This window comes from Artibeus jamaicensis, unplaced genomic scaffold, assembly GCF_021234435.1.
Source record: "Artibeus jamaicensis isolate MK-2021 breed Jamaican fruit bat unplaced genomic scaffold, CSHL_Jam_final contig_554, whole genome shotgun sequence".
Taxonomy (NCBI): domain Eukaryota; kingdom Metazoa; phylum Chordata; class Mammalia; order Chiroptera; family Phyllostomidae; genus Artibeus; species Artibeus jamaicensis.
In genome coordinates, this window is record NW_026521885.1 from 1,672,078 (window position 1) to 1,699,075 (window position 26,998).

Below are 26,998 nucleotides of genomic sequence, written 5' to 3' on the forward strand. Positions count from 1 at the left end.
TACAGGCAAGAAGGGGTTGGGAAGAAGTATTCCAAGTCATGAAATCCAAAGACCTACATCCACAATTGCTCCATCCAGCAAAGCTTTCATTTAAAATGGAAGGACAGTTAAAGTGCTTCTCAGATAAGATCAAATTCAAGGAGTTCATCATCACCAAGCCCTTATTATATGAAATGTTAAAGGGACTTACCTAAGAAAAAGAAGATAAAAAAGATGAACAGTGGAAGGACAGCAAACTCACAGTTATGAACAACCACACCTAAAACAAAAGCAAATTAAGAGGATAGCTAGATCAGGAGTGAACCATAGTCATGAAGATCACGTGGAGGTTTATCAACAGGGGAGTGGGAGAAGGAGAAAGGGGGAGAAGGTACAGAAAAAAAGTATAGACAGTAGATAGAAAATAGATAGAGGGGAGGGTAAGAATAGTAGGGGAAATATAGAACCTAAAGAAGTTGAGACACATGTTCATGAACTAAAGGGAGGATGGTGGGGGAGGGGTGTGCAAGGTGGAGGGGAATGGGGGGAATAGAACAAATGTAATGGCATAATCAACAAAATAAAAAACATATTTAAAAAAAGAAATTCATAGTATAACTTCAAACACAGCATATAAACAGAAATGCATTATGTACATTTAGTCCATCATGCAGAATGAGTCAATTCACATATGAAAGAAAGGACTGATATCACAGACCAGGAAAAAGAAAACACTGAATAAAAACTGCTCAGGTAACTTTTAAAAATTACCAGAATGTATGGTATTGATCCCAGAGGAGATTACCCTCACACATCTAGAGGATACAAGTTGACAATTATGATAAAGGTAAAGATGGAGATGGTAAAAAAAAACTGTGGTGTATTTCTTACTCAAATAGATATACTGTAAAATAAAAAATCACCATGCAAACAATGAATGACTTTGGTCCAGGAGAAGATGGCAATGGTACAAAAGGAGACTCAGATGGATACTATGCTTCATTTAAAATAATCATGATGAATAACTACCCAGCATTTATGTTTGAGCATTATATATGTTCAAACTATGTCATTAAAAGAGTTAACAGCTATGATAATACAGGTAGCAGACACATTATAGGAGCAGATAGGAAATATGAAGTAAACAACCATTGTGCAGGAGCTAATGGCCACAATCCAAGAGCTAATATCTATATTATATAAAGCACCATTCTCTACATAGGAGATTAGGATGGTTCTCTTTCACAACTCATGATAGATGAGCAACATCCATCACATACACATATACTTATACATATACATATGCACATACACATACACATACACATGCATATGCATATATGAGGGGGACCCACTAAAACCAGAATTATCTTGTGGATGGCAGGCCCCTTGTAGTTCAGGCTTCTCCTGCTAGGTGAGTGTTCTAAAAACCCATCTGTATTAGTGTACCAGAAAGCACTGTTTTGAAAGGCTGTGTTCAGCTTCAGTGAATTTTTTTGAAGACTTAACAAGTTTGCCTTTTTCATGATGGGTGATTTACAAGTGCACCAGCCCAAACCTTGATGAGTGTTCAAGAGTTTTTGACAAAAAATGACATGATCCCCTTGCCACACCCTCCCTATTCACCTAATCTCTCCCTAAGCAACTGGGGGTTTTTGTTTTTCCCAGGTGAAAAAAGTCCTCACAGGGAAACATTTTGCCTGTGTGGAAGGAGTAAAACAAAAAATGGCAGAAACACTAAAAGGCATAAAAATCAATGAGATCAAAAACTTTTCAGCAGTGGAAAAATGTCTCAATAAGTTTATTTCATCAAATGGAGAGCACTTTGAAGGGGATTGAAATTTAATCAGGTAAGAATAAATACACAGTTTTTATAAGTAATTTCTCTTTTGGGGGGTCCTTCTTTGTATGTCTATACATACACACAACCATTATCAATGAGTAAATAAATATAACACACAAAAAGTTTGATATCTTGTAAGGGCAAATAAATATTGAATGAGCCCTGGCTGCTGTATCTCAGTGGATTGAGCACAGGCTGTGAACCAAAGGGTCGCCGGTTCAATTTCCAGTCAGGGCACATGCCTGGGTAGCAGGCCAAGGCCCAGTTGCGGGGGGGGGGGGTGAGAGGCAACCACATGTTGATGTTTCTCTCCCTCTCTTTCTCTGTCCCTTCCCCTCTCTCTAAATATAAATACAATTTTTAAAAAGATTTAAAATAAATACATGTTGAAATAAATAAATATTATTCAGATGTACATCACTGTTCAATACCCACAATATAGAACTAAGTTATTTCAGTCACAGATAATATGAAAATGGTGTAAAATGAGACCCCCATACCATATATTCAGATGGCTATTGTACATGAACAGCCAACTTTTGTGTTTGAGCATTTGATCATAATGTAAATCCTGACAACACCAAAATGTGAGGCACAAATGATGGTAAATAAGAAAATAACACAAGAAGATATCCAAAATAGAAGGGAAGGAATTAAGTGTGTGTGTATGTGTATGTATCGATAGATAGATAAGATGATAGATACATACATACATATACACTTAGACACAGACAACAGTGTGGTGATAGCCAGAGGGAAAGAGGGTTGGGGGGTAGATGGAGATGGACAAAGGAGGGGAAATGGGGAAAGAAAGAGTCTTTGTTTGGTGCAATGAGTGCACAATACAATGTGCAGATGATGTTCTGTTGTATTGTACACTTCAAACGTGTATGGTTTTTCAAACTATGATCCAAGGAAATTCTATAAAAAATAATAAAAACCATGAAATACAGGGAAACTTGGACACAGGACAGAAGCAAAGAGCAATGTTAGAGTAGGAGACAGATGTCACTGTTGTATGAGTTACTAATAGTGTTTCCCTATATGATAATTATGACATAGAAGGTAGACAATCAGAGATAAAGCTTAAACATCAATGGTATTTAACATATTGTAGTACTTACTCAGGTGGTCATAATTCCTAATTAAAAAAACATAATACAAAGCAAATGTCAAAAGAACTGAATATCAGAGACATGAGGAAGATGGTGAAGAAGTAGGATGGAGCGGAATCCAGCTCCCATACACATGGGTGAAAATCCTAGCAGATATACTGAGAAACAGCACAATTCAACCAACGGTTCCCCAGCATTTATGAAATTAAAAGACCAGAGATCATGACCGATGCTGAATGACCAGACAGTGGCAGATCCAACTCACAAACCTTTTCTCCCCAACAAGAGACTTATCTTTTGTCCATCCTTTCTTAAAAGGGGCAAGTTGGGTTGAAGAGGATGGTTAACACTATATATAGCCTAAGGATCTTCTATCTCTTCTCTACCAGCTGTGACTGTAAATATCATAAAATACTCTTCTGCTGTCATAAAACATTTTTCCTCCCCCTCCAACTGATTACACACACACACGCACACACACACACACACACACACGGAGTAGGTGGAAACGGAGAAAGCCAAGATACCTGAAGGAGACCACACCAATGAATTTAAGACGTATTCTACCACAGAAGTTCACACCATAAACCCAGGGAGTCAAAACAGATTAATCTAACAAGTTGAGGCAGCCAAGAAGAGTCTCACAAACAATGGGAAGAAAAAGAAACAATCCCCAAAGGAAAGAAAAGGAGGAAGCCTCAGAAAGTATGTTAGATGAACGAGAGGCAAGTCAACTATCAGATATTGAATTCAAAGCACTGGTTATCAGGAAGTTCAAAGAGCTCACAATGAGATACCAGAAACTACCAGGGAGCTACATGAACTCACAGCAAATTATATCAAAATGAAAAAGGAAATAGAAACTATCAGCAAAGGCCAAGAGGAAATGAAGAATACAATCTCTCAACTGAAGAACACAGTAGAAAAGATGAAAAGCAGGATCGATTAAGCAGGAGACTGGATCAGCGAGTTGAAGGACAAAGTAGAAAAAAAATTCCCAGAAAAAGCAAGAAAAGGAAAAGAAGCTCAGAAAGAATGAAGAAGGAAATTTAAGAAGAAAATGGGGGAGGGATTTGGAGGAACAAATAGGAAGGACACAGGGACGAGAACTAAGGGGGGTGGAAATGGGAGGAAGGTAGGGAGCAAGGGGCGGGGGAGGCTGGGATGGGAAAATAGACAAAAAACTGTACTTGAAAAATAACTAAATAAAATTTTTAAAAAATTTTAAAAAGTGAAAACAATCTAAATATTAAAAAAAAAGAAAGAATGAAGAGGGGTTAAGAAAAATGCAACACAATATGAAATGTAATAATATCGGAATAATAGGGATACCGGAAGGAGAACAAGAAGAACAAGGGATAGAAAACCTATTTGAAAGAGTAATGATGGAAAATTTACCTAATTTGATGAGAGAAAAACTCATACAAATCCAGGAAACACAGAGAGTCCCAATCAAGAGGAACCCAAAGAGGCCCACTTCAAGACACATCATCATTAAAATGGCAAAATTCCAAGACAAAGACAGAATCTTAAAGTCAGCAAGGAAGAAAAAGGAAGTAACATACAAGGGAGCCCCAATAAGGTTAGCTACTGACTTCTCAATGGTAAAATTTCAAGGAAGAAGAGAACGGTCAGAAATATTCCATGTAATGGGAACCAGAGACCTACACCAAGGCTACTTTAGCAAGAAAGGCTCTCAATCAAGATAAAAGGCCAAATAAAGAGCTTCCAAGACAAAAGAAGTCTGAAAGAATATGCCTCCACCAAACCAGTCCTACAAGAAATACTAAAAGGACTGCTTTAAGAAAAGGGAGGAAAGGAGATACACAGAGAGGAACACAGGTACAAAATTGGCAATGAATAAGTACCTATCAATAATAACCTTAAATGTAAATGGATTAAATGCTCCAATCAAAACACAGGGAGTAGCTGAATGGATAAGAACGCATGACCCACACCTATGCTGCCAACAAGAGACCCACCTCAGGAAAAAACACCAGCACAGACTAAAAGTGAAGGGCTGCAAACAAATTTTGAGAGCAAACAGACAAGAAAAAGAAGCCAAGGTAGCAATTCTCATATCAGACAAAATAGACTTCAAAAAGAGGGCCATAAAGAGAGACCCAAAAGGTCACTTCATAATACTCAAGGGAAGAATCAAACAAGAAGACATTAACATAATAAATATATAGGCACCCAACATAGGAGAACCCAAATATGTAAAGAATATCTTAGAGGACTTCAAGAGAGATACTGACAGCAACACAATTACAGTAGGGAATTTTAACACCCCACTATCAAAAATAGACAGATCTTCCAAAAACTATCAACAAAGATATTGAGGCATTGGACAACACCTCAGATGAAATGGACTTAACTGATATATATAGAAGCCCTTCATCCCAAAGAAGCTAAATACACATTCTTTTCAAATGCACGGGAATATTTTGAAACATAAACTACATGATAGGACACAAAAGAAGCCTCAATAAATTCAAGACAATTGAAATTATACCAAGCATTGCCTCTGATCACAAGGGACTGAAACTGGAAACCAACCCCAAAGGAAAAAAAAACCCAAACACTCAAAATCATGGAGACCGAATGATATGTTATTAAACAACAAATGGTTCAAGAATGAAATTAGGGAAGAAATCAAAAAGTTTCTGGAAAAAAAATAAAATGAACTCAAAACAACCAAAAACTTATAGGAAACAGTGAAGGTAGTCCTGAGAGGGAAGTTCATAGCAATACAGGCCTACCTTAAGAAGATAGAAACATTTCGAACAAACAACCTAACACTATGCCTGCAAGAGCTCCAGTAACAACAACAAAGTCAGCCCAGAGCAAGTAGAAGGAAGGAAATAATCAAGATCAGAGCAGAGTTAAATGACATAGAGACTAAAAGCACAATTCTAAAGATCAATGAATCCAGGAGTTGGTTCTATGAAAAGATAAACAAACATAGACAAGTCTTTTAAGTAGTCTCATCAAGAAAAGAAGAGAGAGGAAACAAATAAATACAATCAGAAATGGAAAAGGAGAGATTACAACTGATACCACAGAAATAGAAGGGATTGTAAGAAATTACTATGAAGAACTGTATGCCAAGAAATTTGAAAACCCAGGGGAAATGTACACATTTCTAGAAAAATATAGTCTTCCAAAACTTACTGAAAAAGAAGCAGAAAAACTGAACAGACCAATAACAGCAGATGAAATTAAAGCACTAATCAAAAAACTCCCATCACACAAAAGCCCTGGACCAGATGGTTTCACAGGAGAATTACACAAAGCATTTAAAGAAGAGCTAACCCCTATTCTTCACAGACTATTCCAAAAAATCGAAAATGATGGAAAACTCCCAAACTCTTTTTATGAAGCCAGCATCATCCTAATTCCAAAACCAGACAGAGAAATAACAAGGAAAACTTCAGGCCAATATTACTGATGAACATAGACCCTAAAATCCTCAAGAAAATATTCTCAAATGGCATCCAACAATACATTAAAATGATCATACACCAAGACCAAGTGGGATTCATCCCAGGGATGCAAGGATGGTTCCATATTCGCAAATCAGTAAATGTAATACATCACATAAACAAAAGTAAAGAAAAAAACCACATGATCATAACAATAGATGCAGAAAAAGCTTTTGATAAGGTAAAACACCCATTTATGATAAAGGCACACAGCAAAGTGGGAATAGAGGGAGCATTCCTCAATATAATAAATGCCATATGTGAGAGACATCCAGCCAATATCATACTGAATAGGCAAAAACTAAAATTCTTTCCACTAAGATCAGGAACAAGACAAGGTTAACCACTTTCACCACTTCTATTCAATATAATATTGGAAGTTTTAGCCACAGTGATCAGACAAGAAAAGAAAATACAAGGCATCCAAATCAAAAATGAGGAAACAAAACTGTCACTGTTTGCAGATGACATGATAGTGTACATGGAAAATCCTATAGACTTTACCAAAAAACTGCTTGAACTAATAAATGAACTTAGAAAGACAGTGGGTTACAAAGTCAATATCCAGAAATCAAAGGCATTTTCTAAACCAACAATGAATCAGCAGAAGCAGAAATGAAGAAAAAAATCCCATTTGATATAGCAAAAACAAAAATAAAATATCTGGGAATAAACCTAACGAAGGAGGTAAAAGACCTGTACTCAGAAAACTACACAACACTAAAGAAAGAAATCAAGGAAGACACAACAAATGGAAACATATAGTGTTCATGGATTGGAAGAATTAGAATCACCAAAATGTCCATACTACCCAAAGCAATTTACAGATTCAATGCAATACCTATAAAGTACCATTGAGATATTTCACAGACAAAGAGCAAACACTTCAAAAGTGTATATGGAACAATAAACGACTTCGAATAGCAGCTGCACTTTTGAGAAAGAAGAACAAAGTAAGAGGGATCACAATACCTCATATCAAACTGTATTACAAGGCCACTGTAATCAAAACAGCCTGGTACTAGCATAAAAACAGGCACATAGACCAATGGAACAGAACAGATAGCCCAGAAATCAACCCAACTCTCTACAGTCAATTAATTTTCGACAAAGGGGGCAGTAACATAAAATGGAGTAAAGATAGCCTCTTCAACAAATGGTGTTGGGAGAACTGGACAGCTACATGCAAAAAAATGAAACGATCACAGACTTACACCATACACCAAAATAAATTCAAGGTGGATAAAAGACTTAAATATAAGCTGTGACACCATTAAAGTCCTGGAGGAGAACATTGGCAGGAAAATCTCAGATATTTCATGCAGCAACATTTTTACGGATATGTCCCCTAGAGCAAGGAATATAAAGGAAAGAATAAACAAATGGGATCTCATCAAAATTAAAAGCTTCTGCGTGGCTAAAGAAAACAGTATTAAAATAAAAAGACAACTGACTGTATGGGAAAACATATTTACCGTGATACATCAGACAAAGTTTAATCTCCAAAATATACAAAGAACTCACATGACTACACTCTAAGAAGACGATCGACCCAATTAAAAAATGGGAAAAGGAATTGAACAGACACTTCTCCAAGAAGGACATACAGAGGATTTAGAGACACATGAAAAGATGCTCAATATCACTAGCTATGAGAGAGATGCAAATTAAAACTACAATGAGATACCACTTTACACCAGTCAGAATGGTTATCATAAACAAAGCAACAAACAACAAATGTTGGAGAGGTTGTGGGGTAAAGGGGACCCTGGTGCACTGTTGGTGGGATTGCAATCTGGTACAACCATTATGGAAAAGAGTATGGAATTTTCTCAGAAAACTAAAAATGGACCTGCCTTTTGACCCAGCAATTCCACTGCTGGGACTATATCCTAAGTGCCCTGAAACACCAATCCAAAAGAACCTATGCACTCCAATGTTCACAGCAGCACAATTTACAATAGCCAAGAGTTGGAACCAACCTAGGTGCCCAGCAGTAAATGAGTGGATCCAAAAACTATGGCATGTATACACAATGGAATTCTACCCAGCAGAAAGAAAGAAAGAGCTCCTACCCTTTGCAACAGCATGGATGTAACTGGAAAGCACCATGCTGAGCGAAATAAGCCAGGCGGTGAAAGACAAATACCATATGATCTCACCTTTAAGAGGAAGCTAAACAACAAAACAAACAAGCAAGCAAAATAAAAACAAAGACACTAAAATAGAGAGCAGGGGGACAGTGGCCAGAGGGAAGACAGGAGGGAATTTCAGGGAAAAAAGAGGAGGCATTTAGAGGAACTAGTATAAAGAACATATGGACAATAGATTTTGGGGGTGGAAATGGGAGGGAGGTGGGGAGCAAGGGGCGGGGGAGGCTGGGAAGGGAAAAATAGACAAAAAACTGTACTTGGAAAATAACTAAATAAAATTAATTTTAAAAAAATGTAACACACTGGTTTTCACAAAAGAAAACTGAATATCAGATAATAGTGATGAATTCTAAAATTATATTGTAACAGTCTAAAATTGTCGGTACTTAAAAAATTCTATTTACACTTTCATTATGTCTATTAAATTTATATTTTAAGTAAATAATATAGTATTCAAAAGTATTTTGGCCCTGGCTGGTACAGCTCTGTGGATTGAGCATGAGCTTTTGAACCAGAGAATCACGGTTCAATTCCCAGTTAGGGCACATGCCTGGGTTGCAGGCCAGTTCTCAGCAGGGGACATATGAAAGGCAACCATACATTGATATTTTTCTCCCTATCTTCTTCCCTTTTCCTCTAAGATAAATAAATAACATCTTTTAAAAAGTATTTTAAATTAAATATCTTCAAGTGTAGATGCTGATATGAGTTGTGTTATACCACCCTCAAAAGAGACATTTATGCTCTAATTCCTGGTAACTGTAAATGTAACTTTTTGGGGTAATAGAGTCTTTGCAGGTATAATCAAGTTAATATGAGGCTATACTGGATTGGGGTGGACCTTAAATCCAATAACTGATGTCCTCATAAGAAGTGGGGGATTTAGACACAATCGCAAAAGACAGGGAGAGAATGTTATGTGAATGCAGACACAGGGATTGAACAGATGAAGCCAGAAGCCAAGGAATACCTGCAACTACCCAAAACTGGAAGAAACAGGAATAGATACTCTTCTAGATTCTTCAGAGGGAGTTCTGCTCAATCAACACCTTTATTTTGAACTTCTATCCCCCAGAACTGTGATGAAATATATTTCAATTGTTTTAAGCTACCCAGTTTGCTGTGCTTTGTTAGAGCAGCCCTAGAAAACAAATAAAAATCGCATTGCTTCAAAAGGAGGTCTCAGGTCATGTACTTATATGACTCTGTGGTATACAGATATCTCTCTCTGTAGTTTTAGCACCTGGAGAACATGCACATGCAGAAAACCCCAAATATGGACTTCCGGCCAAGATGGAGGCACAGGTGGAAATACTGTACCTCCTCGCACAACCAAGTTTAAGGACAACAAAGATTTAGAAACAAAAACACAACCAAAATAAGCAGAAAATTGAACTGTACCAAACTCCAACAACAATGAAACATTCATCCAGACCAGTAAGAGGGGCAGAGTTGGTGGCTGGTAGAGAGGGGTCACAGCAAGAAAAAGCAGCCAGATGGACACAGGCATGTAGGCGGCAGTTGGCAGATCCCAAGCATGGGGTGGCAATGGGCAGACCCAGTGAGGGTGCAAGGTGGCTGGCTGACCACAGTCACACATTCACATGCAGATAAACCATGCAAAGCAATAAGCAGTGAGACAGACTACACAACCCAGAGCCCCAGCAACAGAATTTAAAGCCTGAAAACACTGATTGGAGAAACTTTCAGGGGTTGAGGTGCTGGGAAAGGCTCCTAGCCTCACAGGAGATTTCGCTGGAGAGACCCTCAGGGTTCTAGAACATACACAAAACCACACACCCAGGAACCAGCATCAGAAGGACCCAATTTGCTTGTGGGAAGCAGCAGAGGGGACCAAAATCAAAGAGAGAACAGAACAAACTCCACTGCTCCCTCCCTGACCCCGCCCCCACATACAGTATCACAACCCAGAAACTGGGTTGACCCGCCCTGGTGAACATCTAAGGCTCCACCCCTCACATGAAACAGGCGTGACCTGAACAAAACATTATGGCTCAAGAAGAAGAACAAATCAAAATCCCAGAGCCAATACTTCTAAGTGACCAAGAGATAGCCAACCTATCAAATGCACAGTTCAAAACACTGGTGATCAGGATGCTCACAGAACTGCTAGATTTTGGTTGCAAATTAGATGAAAAAATGAAGGTTTGCACTAAGTGAAATGAAGCAAAATGCACAGGGAACCAATACAAATGCACAGGGAAAGAAAACTGTGACTCAAATCAATGGAGTGGACCAGAAGGAAGAAAGAAACAACCCAACAGAAAATAATGAAGAAATAAGAATTCAAAAAAAAAAATGAGGAGAGGCTTAGGAACCTCCAGGACATCTTTAAACATTCCAACATCTGAATTATAGGGGTATCAGAAGGGGAAGAGGAACAGCAACAAGTGGAAAAGTTATTTGAACAAACAGAAGGAGAACTTCCCCAATCTGGCAAAGGAAATAGACTTCCAAGAAGTTCAGGAAGCTCAGAGAGTCCCAAAGAAGGTGGACCCAAGGAGGAACACACCAAGGCACATCCTAATTACACTCACCACGACTAAAATGAAGGAGAGAATCCTAGAAGCAGCAAGACATAAGGGGTCACCTACAAAGGAGTTCCCATCAGACTGTCAGCAGATTTCTCAAAAGAGACCTTACAGGCCAGAAGGGGCTGGGAGGAAGTATTCCAAGTCATGAAAGGTAAGGACCTACATCCAAGATTGCTCTATCCAGCAAAGCTTTCATTTAGAATGGAAGGGCAAATAAAGTGCTTCTCAGATAAGGTCAAGTTCAAGGAGTTCATCATCACCAAGCCTTTATTATATGAAATGTTAAAGGGACTTATCTAAAAAAAAGAAAATAAAAATATGAACAGTGAAAGGACAGTAAACTCACAGTTATTAACAACCACACCTAAAACAAAAGCAAACTAAGCAGACAGCTAGATCAGGAGTGGAACCATAGAAATGGAGATCACAAGGAGGGTTAGTGACAGGAGAGTGGGAGCAGGTGAAGGGGGGAGAAGGTACAGAGAATAAGTAGCATAGATAGTAGGCAGAAAATAGACAGGGGGCTGGGCAAGAATAGTATGGGAAATGTAGAAGCTAAAGAACTTGTGACAGATGCACATGAGCTAAAGGGGGGGAATGGGGGAGAGGGGGTGTGAAGGGGGGAGGGTAATGAAGGGGGGAAATGGGACAACTGTAATGGCATAATCAATAAAATATATTCAAAAAAGAAAACCCCAAATATTATCAGTCAGCCATAATATATGAGTTGACAGCCATAGTATAGTGTTCTGACAGTCATCTGTTAGAAATAGAGAGCAGTCAGTTACAAGTATCTTACTATCTTGTGTCTTTACTCAATATTGTATGTGAGAAGATTGCATTGATATATAAATTTAAATAATGTAGCATATCAAGAAAATAATGATTCATAAGCTAATAATCATATTTCATTGGCTTAGAGGTCTAATACAAGTACACAAGATCATGCTGAATGTTAAGGTAAACTGCAGAAAACATAGTTGTACATACAGTGGAATTTCTGGGCCCTGCCTCTACCCAAAGAGAAGGTGATTGTGCCACGTGCTCAAATAAGCATGATACATGGGCAGACATAACTGAAATATACTTTAAAATCATGATAATGACATCATGACCATTGTTTATGTTCATGGGCACAAGTTCTTTCTATATAGGATCAAATACTTATGATTCAGAAACAGAAGGCCACTGTCCTTGTTTTGATGTCTTAAAGTACAGAGACTCAGAGTAGCAAAGGCATACTGCAGGGGAGAAAAAACATAGATATAATTTAAATATCAGATAAGTTCCCTGTGATTTATGTCAAGATCACCATGATACATGCTCAGGTCATGGTATGACCTTAGCACAGGAAATTATTATATAATTAAGTTCAGACTGCTGTGACACATAAGCCTTGGCATGTGCTCACTCACATCACCATACTTCTGAATAAGGTGTCTATGGCACAGGAGTGACTAACATTTTAATCATATATTTTAATAATATATTAGTCATATACATTTAGTCATACATTTTAATAATATATTAGCAGGTGACCATGTTGCACAACCAAACAGAACATTTGTTTGTGTTGATATCCATTATGTAGGAACATTAAAGTTACTCTAAAGGTAACTATGAATAAAAATTAGCAGAAGACAATGAAGTGGAAACCAAAGGTCATAATGAAGTATCAAATAATCATAACAAAACAATCATGATCCATAAACTTAAGTTCACAATTTCATAAAGAAAAACCCATAATGCACAAGCAAACAACCATAGTATTGGAGTACATAGTCCTTAGTTAGAAGTAGACAATACAATATATATTTTAAAAACCAAAGATTCATGATAGATGTACAATGTATATGAAAAGATATGTTTATCCAGCCATAGTACATGAAAAAATGGCCATGGTGCAGGATAGGTGGCCCTCAGTGTAAAAGCATACAATCACACTGTGTGCTTAGAATACCACAATACACAGGCAAACAAACATGAAAATGAGGTCTGTGGGGGGGGAGGGATGGGAGGGAGGTGGGGAGACGGGGCGGAGGGGGGGTTGGGATGGGAGAAATTGACAAAAGAAAACTGTACTTGAAAAATAACTAAATAAATTAAGAAAAAAAGAGGTCAAATGGAACAAGTATAAAAGACACAGGGACAACAACTAAGGGGGGTGGAAATGGGAGGGAGGTGGGGAGCACGGGGCGGGGTGGGCTGGGATGGAAGTAATAGAAAACTGTACTTGAAAAATAATTAAATAAAAAGACAAAAAAGAAAATTAAAAAACAAAAATATGATACAGGCAAGTATCTCTAAGGCACTAGTAGAGATAATCATGATATACCAATATTAAGTAACTGGAATGGGAAAAACTTTAAAGTCTCAGAAGACATAAGAAAAGTTTCCTGATTTGGGGAGAACTAACATCTGGTCAGATTACAGCACAGTTCTTAAGCAGCAAACATCTTAATCTGATAAAGGCCACACAGATAAGTGCTAGGGCAAGACAGATTATGAAAAGTTAATCACAATCCCAATTCTTGTATTTCAAGAATATAGAGATAGAGCATAACACCCACTTAGGCCAGGAGAGTAAATATGCTTGAACATATTTATGTGTATGCTTGAACATACACATAAATTCAAGTGTATGCTTGAACGTACACAGGTCTTATTCATTTATTCACATTCTGCACAAAATATTTCACCATTGTGCTAAGTTCTGACAAACAAAACACTTAACAAAACAAACATGATGCTCACCTTCAAGAAGTTGATAGTTTACTGGGAGAACAGGAAATTGTAGCAAAGTATGATAAAAGTAAAATGATACAGAGTGCTATGAAAATATAAAAAAGACATTTAAATTAAGACTAAATTTAGGACTAAAGGAAGATATCATGACAGAAATAACATTTAAAAAGAGAAGTGAATGATGCATTCATGAAGCTCAGATTGATAAAAAGAAGAATTTCCTTTCACATATGAAGACCAAAAGAAGTAAAAGATCATGCTAGGCTACAAAATATTAAAGTACTTCAGTACTTCTAGAACAGAGAAAGAGAGGGTAATAGCTAGAAATAATTCCAGAGAGATAAGTAGAGACCAGTTTGTGCATGGTCTTGCAAGCCACTATGAAAAGTTTAGGTTTGATTTTTAGAGCAAAGAGAGAACAATGAATGATGTTATGATATAAGCATATTTTCATATTAGAGAATTCTGATTTCTGAGTGCAGATTAAGCTCAAAGGGGTAAAAGAGAATAAACACAGAGAGAAAAATTGATGCTGCTGAGTGGATAAAGAAGTCAGTGTCAAATGTGGTGGAGGAATTCAGTAGTATCTGGAAGACGGCAAAACTCTAGGAATAGCTTTGAATCTCTTCTGAGAACCCGTACATCTATAATCTAATGAACTCTTGTGGCTTACCTATTTGACAAATACCCCATTAGATAGCCTAATACCCTCTTGGACAGCAGGAATCAAGGTATTTGTGCTGAAGAGCCAAAATGCATAAGATACAGTGGAAACCTCAACATTGCAAGTAAGAATCTGGGGCAGAGAAGTTGGATAAGTGAAATTTCCCCTTAAGCAGAGGATGGACATATGGCAATTGGCAAAAGTAGCTTTATAGCTGTAATACAAATAAATAACATAATAATTTAATAAATAATAATATAGTAATAAACTGTTTCAGGTACCCACAACTGTAACCTAGTATTTTCGTCTCCTGTAAAACAATTAAAATAATAAAAATATATACACACACGTACAACACATACATATAACTTTGAAATGTATAAAAGTTATACATTTATTAATTTGTGTTTTATTAATACATTCATTAATCTGTGTTTTATTAGTATCATTATTACTTGTCTGATTAAGAATATAGACATTGAGGGTTAGGTCTAGATGGCAGAGTAGGTAGATCCTGAACTCATCTCCTTCCACAAACATATCAATATTACTACTAAATACAGAACAACCATTGCTGAAAACTACCTGAACAGAACCCTTATTATTAAGGACATGGAGAAGAAGCTACACTGAGACAGGTAGGAAGGGTAGAAATAGTCTGGTCAGGTTTCACACCCATAGTGTGGCAATTCAAAAATGGGAGCATAATCTCAGCCATGGAGTTTTTCCCTAAGGAGCAAGGTATTCAACCCCTGTGCTGGGAAGAGTACTCCCCATAGCATCTGACTCCCCATAACCTCCCCAGCAGGGATTTTGTCTGAGAGAGACAAAGGGCAGTGGGAGATCAAGATACTGTTCTTAAAGGGCTCATGCACAAACTCACTCTAAACTCCAGCCACAGTTCGAGAATCACCTGAGTGATATGGAAATTGAATTGACTGACTTTAGGGCAAGTTCGAAAAGGGCAGGGACTTTCTCTGGTGACAGAAGCACTGGCCAGCACCATTGTCTTTGTTTCTTTTGTTGTGCTTTTTCTCCATCTAGCTAACCTTGTGCAGGAAAGGGCCAAATCTGCCATCTCCATTAACCTGGCTAAAACTGTCTGCCTTGCCCTGACATTCTCCTGATATTCCATCATACCCAACCTGCTAACCCTGGCTGAAGCCTTTCCCAAGGGGTTTCAGGATCACCACACATAACACCTGGCCTCAGATTGCACAGCAGCCTTTACCAAACAGACCCAAGCCAGACAAAAGTGATGGCCAGCCTCAGCTTACATCACAGCCTTTTCCAGAAGCCCCAAGCCCAGCAAATGCAGCAACCATCCTCAGAAGAGCTCTTGTTGTAGCTCCTACAACATGGCCCTAGGCCCAGCACAAGGGGTAGCCAAGCTCAGCTTCTTTTAGAGGCTTCGGTCCTGAAATGCCTGGTAGCTAGCCTTGGCCCACACCAGGGCCCCTCCCAAGTGGTCCCACACAGACACATCTGGCGGGAGGCCTCAGCTGGCACTGAAGCCCCACCAAAGTGATCCTGTTCCATGAGGCCTTGCATATCAGATCATCTTAAGTAACCATAGCCAATCCTTGTAGCCAGTCAGCCTGAGGATCAACTCCACCCACTACCCACTAGTATGCCCACAGAAATCACAGCCCAAACACAACAAGGGGTACACACACATATAAGACACTCCTGGAGCACATGACTCTGGTGGCCATGGGGAATTGCATCATTGGGCCCCAAAGAACAACTTCTACACAAGGCAAGTTTTTCAAGACCAGAAGAAGCAGTAGACCTACCTAACATACAGAAACAAACACAGGACAGCCAAAATGAATAGGCATAAGAATATGTTCCAAATGAAACATCAAAACTCTAAAAAAGAAATTAAATGAAATGGAAACAAGCAATCTAACAAATAAAGAGGTTAAACAATGATTATAAAAATAGTCAATGAACTCAGGAGAAAAATGGATGAATTCAGTGAGAATACCAACAAAGAGACAGAAACTTTAAAAAAAGTACCAATCAGAACTGAAGAATACAACAACTGAAATTAAAAATACACTATAGGGAATCAATAGCAGATTTGATGATACAGAAGAGCAATTAAGCAAACATGGAAGACATGGTAGTGGAAAATACCCAAACGAAAGACTGGGTGGGGAGGATTTAAAAAATAAGGATAGTTTAAAGGACCTCTGGGACGATATCAAACATACCAACATTGATATAATATGGGTCCCAGGAGAAAAACAGAGAAAGGGACATAAAAACCTATTTGAAGAAGTAATGACTGAAAAACTCCCTAACCTGGTGAAGGACACACGTATCCAAGTCCAGGAAGCATAGAGAATTTCAAACCAGATGAACTCAATAACTCCACAACATATGTCATTATTAAAATTCCATAAGTTAAATACAGAAATCATAAGAGTATCAAGAGAAGAAAACCTAGTTACATTAAATCAATCCCCTCTAAGACTGTATACTGATTTTTCAGAAGACATTTTGCAAGCCTAAACAGAATGGCACAGTATATTCGAACTGATAAAATGAGGAAAACTACAATCAAGAATAATCAACAAACAACAAGTGTTGGTGAGGATGTGAAGGAAAGAGGACCCCAGTGCACTGTCAGTGGAAATGCAGAATGGTGCAGACATTGTGGAAAGCAGTATTTTTGAGTTACCTCAAAAATTAAAAAGAGAACTGCCTTTCTGGGGATATATCCAGATAAACCTGAAACACTAATCCAAAAGAATATGTGCACCCCTATATTCATTACAGCATTGTTTACGATACTCAAGCTAAGAGAAAAACCCAAGTATTCATCAGTAGATGAGTGGGTACAAAAGTAGTGATACTGCTCAGCCATAAAAAAGAAGGAAATCTTACCCTTTACAATAGCATGGATGGAGGTGGAGAGTATTATGCTAAGTGAACTAACCCAGTCAGAGAAAGGCAAGCACCATATGATTTCATTTACATGTGGAATCTAATGAACAAACTAAACTAACAAACAAAATAGAAAGAGACTCATAGATAGACTGACAGCTGTCAGAAAGGAGGGGGTTTAGGGGTCTGGGTGAAAAAAGCGAAGTGATTAAGCAAAAGCAAAAAAAAAAAAACCCTCATAGGAACAGACAACTGCATGGTGATTACCAGAGGCAAAAGGAGATCAAAGGAGGTAGAAGAGGGTAAAGGGGGAATAAATGATGACACAATGAGACTGGACTTTGTGTGGTGGACACACACAAAAATATACAGATGATGTATTATAGGAGTGTATGCCTGAAACCTAATTTTATTAACTAACATCACCCCAAGGAAATCCATAAAAAGAATTAAAGGACAAATGAAAAGTTTCATAGCAAAACTAAGAGCTCATATTCACTAACCTGGCACAACATTTTTTAAATTTTATAAATTAAATAATAAATAATTATTTTCTAATATAGTTTATATTTAATATAATTCTGTATTGGTTTTAGGTATATAGAATAGTTGTTAAACAATCATACAAAAGGATTTCTTTAAGCAGAAAAGCAAAGGCCAAAACTAAAAATAAGAAAATGTAGGAAAGAAAAAATATCACTGATAAGGCAAACATGAAGTAAAAATAGTGGATCAAACACTTCAATGCTAGTATTAAAGTTAAAAGACAAAAGTAGTAAGATCATGTGTAACTACAATAATTAATTAAGAGATGAACATGTAGCCCTGGCTGGTGTGGCTCAGTGGATTGAGCATGAGCCTGCGAACCAAAAGATCGCGGTTCGATTCCCCATCAGGGTACATGCCTGGGTTGCAGGCCAGTTTCCAGCAGGGGACAGTTCCCAGCAGGGGATGCACCAGAAGCAACCATACATTGATATTATTCTCTCCTTCTCTCTTTACATTCCCTTCTAAAGATAAAGAAATAAAAAAAAACTTTTAAAAAGAGATGAACGTGTGCACACACACAATGTAAAAATAAATGATGCCCAGAGTATAAATAAATAAGACACTAAAAAAATTCTAAAGATCAATAAAACTCAGATGGTTCTTTAAAAAGATAAACAAAATCAATAAACCATTAGACTGACTCATCAAAAAAATGAAAAGAGAGAAGGCACAAATAAATAAAATCAACATTTGTGCATATTCTCCCTATAAAGACTCGCTTCAGATCAAAAGACACATGCAGACTGAAAGTGAAGACACAGAAAAAGACACTATGTAAATGAAAACAAAAATGAAGGTGAGGTAGCAATACTTGTATCAAACAATACAGACTTCAGAACAAAAACTATAATAAGAAACAAAGAAGGGAATTACATAATGATAGTCCACAATCAAAACTGAAAGAGAAGTGACATCTAAAACTACAGGAACACAAGGGTTTATGAGATTGCTATGAACAATTATACACCAACAAATTGGACAACCTAGAAGAAACAGATAAATTACTAGAAATATATAATCTTCCAAGTCTGAATCAGGAAGAAAGAGACAGATTACTAGTGACAACTTTGAATGAGTAATCAAAAAACACCCAACAAATAAAAGTCCAAGATCAGCTAGATTCACACTTAAATTCTATCAAAAATTTATAAAGGAATCACTGCCAATCTTTTCAAACTATTCCAAAAACATGAAGAAGAGGGAAAGCTTATAAACTCCTTCTATGAGGCCCTTATTACCTTAATACCCATACCAGATAAAGACAGTATTTAGAAAAGGAAATCATAGGCCAATATCCCTGATGAACATAGATGTAAAAATCCTTGACAAAATATTAGCAAACTAAATTCAGAAATACATTAAAAAGGCCATACAACATAATCAAGTGATATTTATTCCAAGGATAGTTCAATAACTGGAAATCAATCAACATGATATTCCACATAAACAAAATGAAGAACAAAAATCATATGATCATTTCAATAGATGCAGAAAAACACTTTAACAAAATGCACTATCCATTTATGATAAAAAAAACTTTCAACAAAGTAGGTAAAAAGGTGACAACCCCACATATAACATCATACTCAGTGGTCAAAACCTGAAAGTTTTTTTCTCTAAGATCAGGAGCAAAATAAAGATGCCCACTCTTACCACTTATATTCAACATAGTATTAAATGTCCTAGCCACAGCAATCAGACAAGAAAAAGAAAAAAATTATTCCAAATTGGAAAACTAAAAGTAAACCTGTCACTATTTGCAGGTGACAATACTATATATACAAAACCTTAAATGTTCCACAAAATAAACTATTATAATAAATGAATTTGTAAAGTTGTAGAATACAAAGTTAATATGCAGAAATCTGTTTTGTTTCTATACACTAACAACAAAATATAAGAAAGAGAACTTAAGATAGCAAGTATCTAGAAATAAAATCAATGAAGAAAATAAAAGATCTGCACTCTGAAAATGACAAGACATTGATGAAAAATTGAAGAAGCTGTAGAAAATGAAATATACCATGTTCATGGATTGGAAGAATTAATACCATTAAACAGTGCATACTATTCAATGCAATCTACAGAGTCAATGCAATCCCTAATAAAGTATTAATGACACTTTTCATAGAACTAGAACTAATAATTCTAAAATTTATACTGAACCACAAAAAGACTCTGGATATCCAAAGCAATCTTGAGAAAGAACAACAAGTTGTAAATATCACATTTCTGGATTTCAAATTACACTGCAAAACTATAGTAATCAAAACAGTATGTCACTGATCCAAAGACAGAAACCTAGATCAGTGGGACAGAGGGGGGTGGGCTGGGATGGGAGTAAAAGACAGAATACTGTACTTGAAAAATAATTAAATAAAAAACATTTAAAAAATAAAAATAAAACTTCAAATGGCATAAAAAAAAAGAAAAAGAAAGCCCAGAAATAAGTCCACTCTTACATTATCTATGACAAAGTAAACAATGATATACAAAAGGATAAGGTCCATCTCTTCAATAAATAATGTTGGAAGAACTGGACAGAGAAATGCAAAAGAATAAAGCTGAACCATTTTCTTACACTATATACAAAAATAAACTCAAAATGTATTACAAACTACAGTGTAAGACATGTAACATCCTAGAAGAAAACATAGGAAGCAAAGTCTTTGCATCTGTCTTAGCAATATGTTTTGGATATATCTCTCAGGGCAAAGGCAACAAAAGCAAAAATTAGAAAACAGGACCACAGAGGGGAGAGGGAAGGGAATTTAAGGGGAAAAAAGGGGAGGGATTTGGAGAAGCAAATATAAAGGACACAGGAATGAGAACTGGGGGGGTGGAAATGGGAGGGAGGTGGGGAGCATGGGGTGGGGGGCTGGGATGGGAGAAACAGGCAAAAAACTGTACTTGAAAAATAACTAAATAAAATTATTGAGAAAAAAAACAGGACCACAGTAAACTAAAACAACAACAACAACAACAACAACAACAACTTTTGCACTGCCAAATAAACAAAATTACCATCTACTGAATGGTAGAAGATATTTGCAAATAATATATCTGATAACAGGTTAATATACAATACAATTCAACATAAAAAATTCAATTAAGAAGTGGGTGGAGGACCTGGATATTTTTTCAGTGAAGATACACAGATGGCCATCAGACCCATGAAAAGATGCTCAACATCTCTAATCACAAGGTAAATGCAAATTAAAACCATAATCAGATACCACCACATACCTGTCAGAATGACTATCACAAGTACACCACAGATTAAATATTGGTAAGGATATGGGAAAAAGGCAACCTTCATGCACTGCTGGTGGTATTGTAAACTGATACAGTCTCTATGGAAGACAGTACTGAGATTCCTCAAAAAAATAAAAATAGAACTACTGTATGACCCAGTAATCCTTCTTCTGGGTGTTTATCTGAAGAAATAAAAAACACTAATTTGAAAAGATACATATACCTGTATGTTCACTGTAGCATTATTTACAATAGTAAAATATGGAGGCACCCTAGCTGTCCATCAATAGATAGATTAAAAATATGTGAATATATATACAATGGAATCTTGAAAAATCTTGCCATTTGGAACAACATGGACACACCTATAGGGTATTATAAGTGAAATAAATCAGACAGAGAAAGACAAATATCATGTGATTTCACTTTCATGTAGAATCTGAAAAACAAAACAAATGTACGAATAACAAAACAGAAAAAACTCATAGATATAAAGAACAAACTGATTGTTGCCAGATAGAATGGGTGGTGAGGAATAAGTGACAAAAGTAGAGGGGATTTAGAAATACAAACTGACAGATAAAATAAGTCATAGGAATATAATGTACAGCATAGGGAATATAGCCAATAATATCCTACTATGTACAGTGATAGATTGGTACTAAACTTATTGTGGTGCTCAATCCATAAGTTATATAATGTCTAATCACTATATTGTATACCTGAAACTAATAGAATATTCTATGTTTAGTATAATTTAAAATAAACTTTAAAAATAAATAAGTAAATTGAAAATAATATAGACATTAAAATTAAATAAAATGTCTCTTTTAGTAAGGTAGCAAGTTTTTTGCCCCCATGATCTTTACCCCTGATATCATTACTGTGTATATGTTAACACTACATGGTCAAAGAGACTTTGCCAATTGAACTAGTTAAAAATCAACTTACCTTAAAATAGAGAGATCATCCTACGATATCTAAATGAGTCCGGTGTAATCACAACGGGCCTTAAATGAAGAAGAGGTAAAGAGAAGAGGAAATCAGAGAGATGCAGGTGAGATTAAAAGCATTGAAGCAACTCAGTCCTCTATTGCTGACTTTGATGATGAAGGAAACCATGAGCAGGGAATGTAAGTAGTCTCTAGAAGCTGAGAAAAACTTCTAGCCAACAGCCAGCAAGGAAATGGGTACCTCCATGGAGCTGAAAGTGGTCAGTAATCTAAGTAAGCTTGGAAGCAGATTCATCCTCAGAACTCCCAAAAGAGAAATTCAGCCCTGGCATTTTCTTCAGCCTTGTGAGGTTCCCCTAAGCAGAAGACCCAGCTCAGTCAAACAAACATTTGACTTACAGGAACAGTGAGATTAAAAATGTGTGCTGACCTAAACTGCTAGATATTTAGTAGTTTGTTACATCAGAAATAGAAAATAATATATTAGTTTCTTCATCTATAATGGGAGGGTAATAATAAGTACTCCTTTTGGATTGTGTGATGAGTGTCAAGGGAGGGACGGGGAGAGGGTGAAGGGGGAAGAGAGAGAGAAAGGACTGAATTTACAAGAGTACACAGCATATGTTACGCATCCAAAAATGGTTGCAGTGATGTGATGTTAATAATAAACTATAGCACATTTATGATATACAGTGTCCAGCAGAAGTAACACCTGCTTGAGTGTGGTTGGTAGGGTAATAATATGGGTGTAATAATTTACAGTTTAAATTGAAATATTTCACCTAAATTGTCATGTGGTATGCTTGAGTGTGATTTTGTTATGTTACAGAATTCATGCTTATGATTTTGTAATAACAGATTCTATACTTAAAAAGGGGCATTATTTGTGCTGGACACTATGTTGACATTCATTATCAAATTTCTGTCCTTATCACAATGCCCATAGGTGAGCAGAGTAAGAATTTTTTAACTTAGATTGGAGGGGAAGATGGTGACAGAGTAGGAGGGAGCAGATTCCACTTCCCCCTATACATGGGAGAAAAACTTTGCCAATCTATGGAGGAACAGAGCAAACAGCCAACAGTACCCCAGCATATATGAAGATAGGAGACCAAAAATTATAGAGGACACTGAAAAACCAGACATTAAGGAGAAGGCTACAGGACAGTAGGGTCCCAGGGACCACTGGGGAGACAGGGGTGGCAGCAGCCTCTGCCCTCACCCTGCCCTGTGCCCGGCACCGGGTCTACCATGGACTCTTTGGGAGCCTTGGGCCTGCCACAGGGTCCTTGGGAGAGAGCTGGGTCATCAGCTCCACCCTCCCCAGCCAAGCAGGGTTTTGGCAATACCAGCATAAACCTGGTGGCTTCAGATTGCAGAGAGGGGAGTAAGGTCAAAAAGGCAAACACAAGGGCCATGATCACCCAGAGAGTCTGTGGTCGCTGGCTTGGGAAAATTGAGAGTCACAATATCGAGCTCTGATTCTGACAGTGACTGGTCTGGCTGGAGAATTAGGCTGTACAGAGCAGCAAGCTTGAGTAGGGGGAATTTGACAAAAAGCAAACTGTTTAAAGGATTCTCCTGTGAGAATCCCTTGGCCTACTCCCCACCCAGCCTAGCAGCAATCCCAAGATTGGGCAGAAGGCCTTGTGTTGCCCCATAGCACTAGGAAGGGTTCATGCCCGAACCCACTGGTCCCAGGCAGCCTGGCTGCATGCCGCATGCCTGCACCCCAGCACATGGCAATGACCCCAGGGGAAAGAGTGCTCTGAAGAGGACATGAAACCCCTGCACGGGGCGCTGGGGAGTGGTGCCACACTAGCTCCTGGGCAAGTGCTCACAGGACTGGCTGAATACACATTCGGAAAGGCCACATCAATTGCCCCGCAGTCTGCTGCAGCCAGCAAAATAAGAAAAATCAGTTTGGCCAGTTTGAAACCAACAAAAGATTTTCTTTTAAGTAATCTTTTATTTCTTTAATTTTATGACTGTTTCATCTTTCAATACCATTTTCCTCTCTTTCCTTCTTCCTTGCTTTATTCCTTCTTCATTTCTTTCCAAACTTATCTCTTCTTCCTCCCTTCTCCTGCTTTTTTTCTTCCCACAAGTGAAACAAAAAACTTGGACCTGCAAAAAGACCAGAGTGGGACCCAAAGATGGGACATACCAACAGTAGAGATAGAGAGACATATTTCACTTTGCTATAGCAGAGAAACTACAAGTTGCTGAATATTTGTATTATTATTTCTTCATTATTCTTTTATCTTTTATTTTAATAGTCTCTTTGTATTCCTCTTTTTTCTGTATAGTCTTCTACGCTGTGGCCGGTTATATTGTATCATTTCACAGGTTTCCCCTGATCTCTTTTCCACAGTGTGCTAATTTACTGTCCTTCATGTCACTTGTGTCCCTTTAGGACACTACTCAAAGTTCTATACCCCCTACTCATGTTATCCAGATCACATAGACTCTGTCATATGATTGTTGCTCTAATATTATTGTAAATAATAGCTGTAATATACTATTGTAAATACTTCACAACACCCTCCCACATCTTAGTCCACTTCACAGTTTCCTGAACTCTATTACTGTAGTGGTTAACTCTACTCTCTCACACACTACACCTATTTACTATACTTTACTCTCACCTTACCTCAGAATCTGACCTCCCACAACCTCACTGCTTTCTAGATCCAACTCACAAGCCTTTCCTCCCTAACAAGAGTCTTATCTTCTGTCCGTCCTTTCTTAAAAGCGGATAGGTGAGTTGAAGATTACAGTTAACACTATACATAGCCTAAAGATCTTTTATCTCTTCTCTACCAGCTGCTATTGTGAATACCATAGAATACCTTCCTGCTGTCATAAACCACTTTGCTTTCCGCTCCAACTGACCACAAAAAAAGAGTAGGCGGAAGTGGTAAACACCATGATACCCCCTGGAAGAGGAAACCCAACAACAAAGGAACCACCAACAGATAGGAGGGAGTGGAAACCCCACAAACCTCAACCCAAGACCTATCTGGAAATACAGCTAAATAGTGGAGAAACTACAAAGTATAAACAACCAAATAAGACCAAAAGAGAATACTCAAAACCTTGTACACACAGAAATAGTAGGTTGAACACAGCTTGAACTTACCAGTACAACAAATTAAAACAGGTGGTGGACAAAGAGCCCATCAGCTAACCAGCTGGTGAGAAGGACCCACAAAAGAAAAACCCCAGAATAATCAAACCCCAAAGAGAAACACAAGGTAAATGTAAAGGACAGCCCAAGGCCACTGAGCTTGGGAGATCAAGGAGAATATACCACTGAATCTCACAGGTATTATACTACAGAAGTTCACACCATAAACCCAGGAAGCCAGAACAAATCAATTTAAAAAGCTGAAACTAACAAGAAGAGTCTCACAAACAATGGAAAGGCAAAGAAACAAACCTCAAATGAAACAAAAGGAGGAAGCTTCAGAAATAATGTGAGATGAAATAGAAGCAAGTTAGCTATCAGATATTGAAGTCAAAGCACTGGTTATCAGGAAGTTCAAAGAGCTAACAATGAGCTACTAGAAACTACAGGGGAGCTACAATAAACTTACTGCAAACTATATCAACAAGAAAAAGAAAATAGAAACTATCAGCAAGGGACAAGAGAAAATTAAGTATACAATTTCTGAACTGAAGAACACAATAGAGGAATCAAAAGCAGGCTCGATGAAGCAGTAGAAAATCGGATCAGCAAGTTAGAAGACAAAGTAGAAAAAAACACCCAGAGAGACCAAGGAGAGAAAAAGGGGCTCAGAAAGAATGAAGAGGGATTAAGAGAAATGCAAGACAATATGAAACGTAATAATACCCAAATAAGAGGGATACCAGAAGGAGAAGAAGAAGAACGAGGGATAGAAAACCTTTTTAAAAAAGTAATGATGGAAAACTTCCCTAATTTGATGAGAGAAAAAGTCACGCAAATCCAGGATTCACACAGAGTCCCAATCAAGAGGAACCCAAGGAGGCCACTTCAAGACACATCATCATCAAAATGGCAAAATTCCAAAACAAAGAGAGAATCTTAAAGGCAGCAAGGGAGAAAAAAGAAGTAACATACAAGGGAGCCCCAATAAGGGTAGCTACTGACTTCTCAATGGAAGCACTCCAAGCAAGAAGAGAATGGCAAGAAATATTCCAAGTAATGAGAAACAGAGGCCTACAACCAAAGTTACTTTACCCAGCAAGGCTTTCAATCAAGACACAAGGCCAAAAAAGAGCTTCCAAGGCAAAAGAAGTCTAAAAGAATATACCTCCACCAAACCAGCTCTGCAAGAAATACTAAAAAAACTGCTCTAAGGAAAGGAAGGAAAAGAGAGACACAGAGAGGAACACAGGTACAAAAATGGTAATGAATAAATACCTATCAAAAAAAACCTTAAATGTAAATGGATTAAATGTTCCAATCAAAAGACATACAATAAAGAATGGATAAGAAACCATGACCCACATATATGCTGCCTACAACAGACCCACCTCAGGACAAAAGACCATCACAGACTAAAGGTGAAGGACTGCCAATAAATTTTCCAAGCAAACGGACAGGAAAAAAAAGCTGAGATAGCAATACGCATATCAGACAAAATGGACTTCACACACACACACACACACACACACACACACACACACACAAAAGGATGATAAAGAGAGACCCAGAAAGTCATGTCTTAATACTCAGGGGAAGAATCCACCAAGAAGACATTAACATCATAAATATATATGCACCCAAACTAGGAGCACCCAAATATATAAAGAAACGCTT

At 37.5% G+C, this 26,998-nt stretch overlaps 1 protein-coding gene across 1 annotated transcript in view; it reads right to left on the bottom strand.

The window, feature by feature from the left end:
- Positions 1-26,998, bottom strand: part of GABRA3 (gamma-aminobutyric acid type A receptor subunit alpha3) — a 361,284-nt gene that overhangs the window by 257,899 nt on the left and 76,387 nt on the right. Inside the window, exon 3 of the mRNA XM_037133321.2 lies at positions 22,190-22,248. The gene's annotated coding sequence lies outside the window, so the exon portion shown is untranslated. The remainder of the gene's footprint in view (positions 1-22,189; positions 22,249-26,998) is intronic.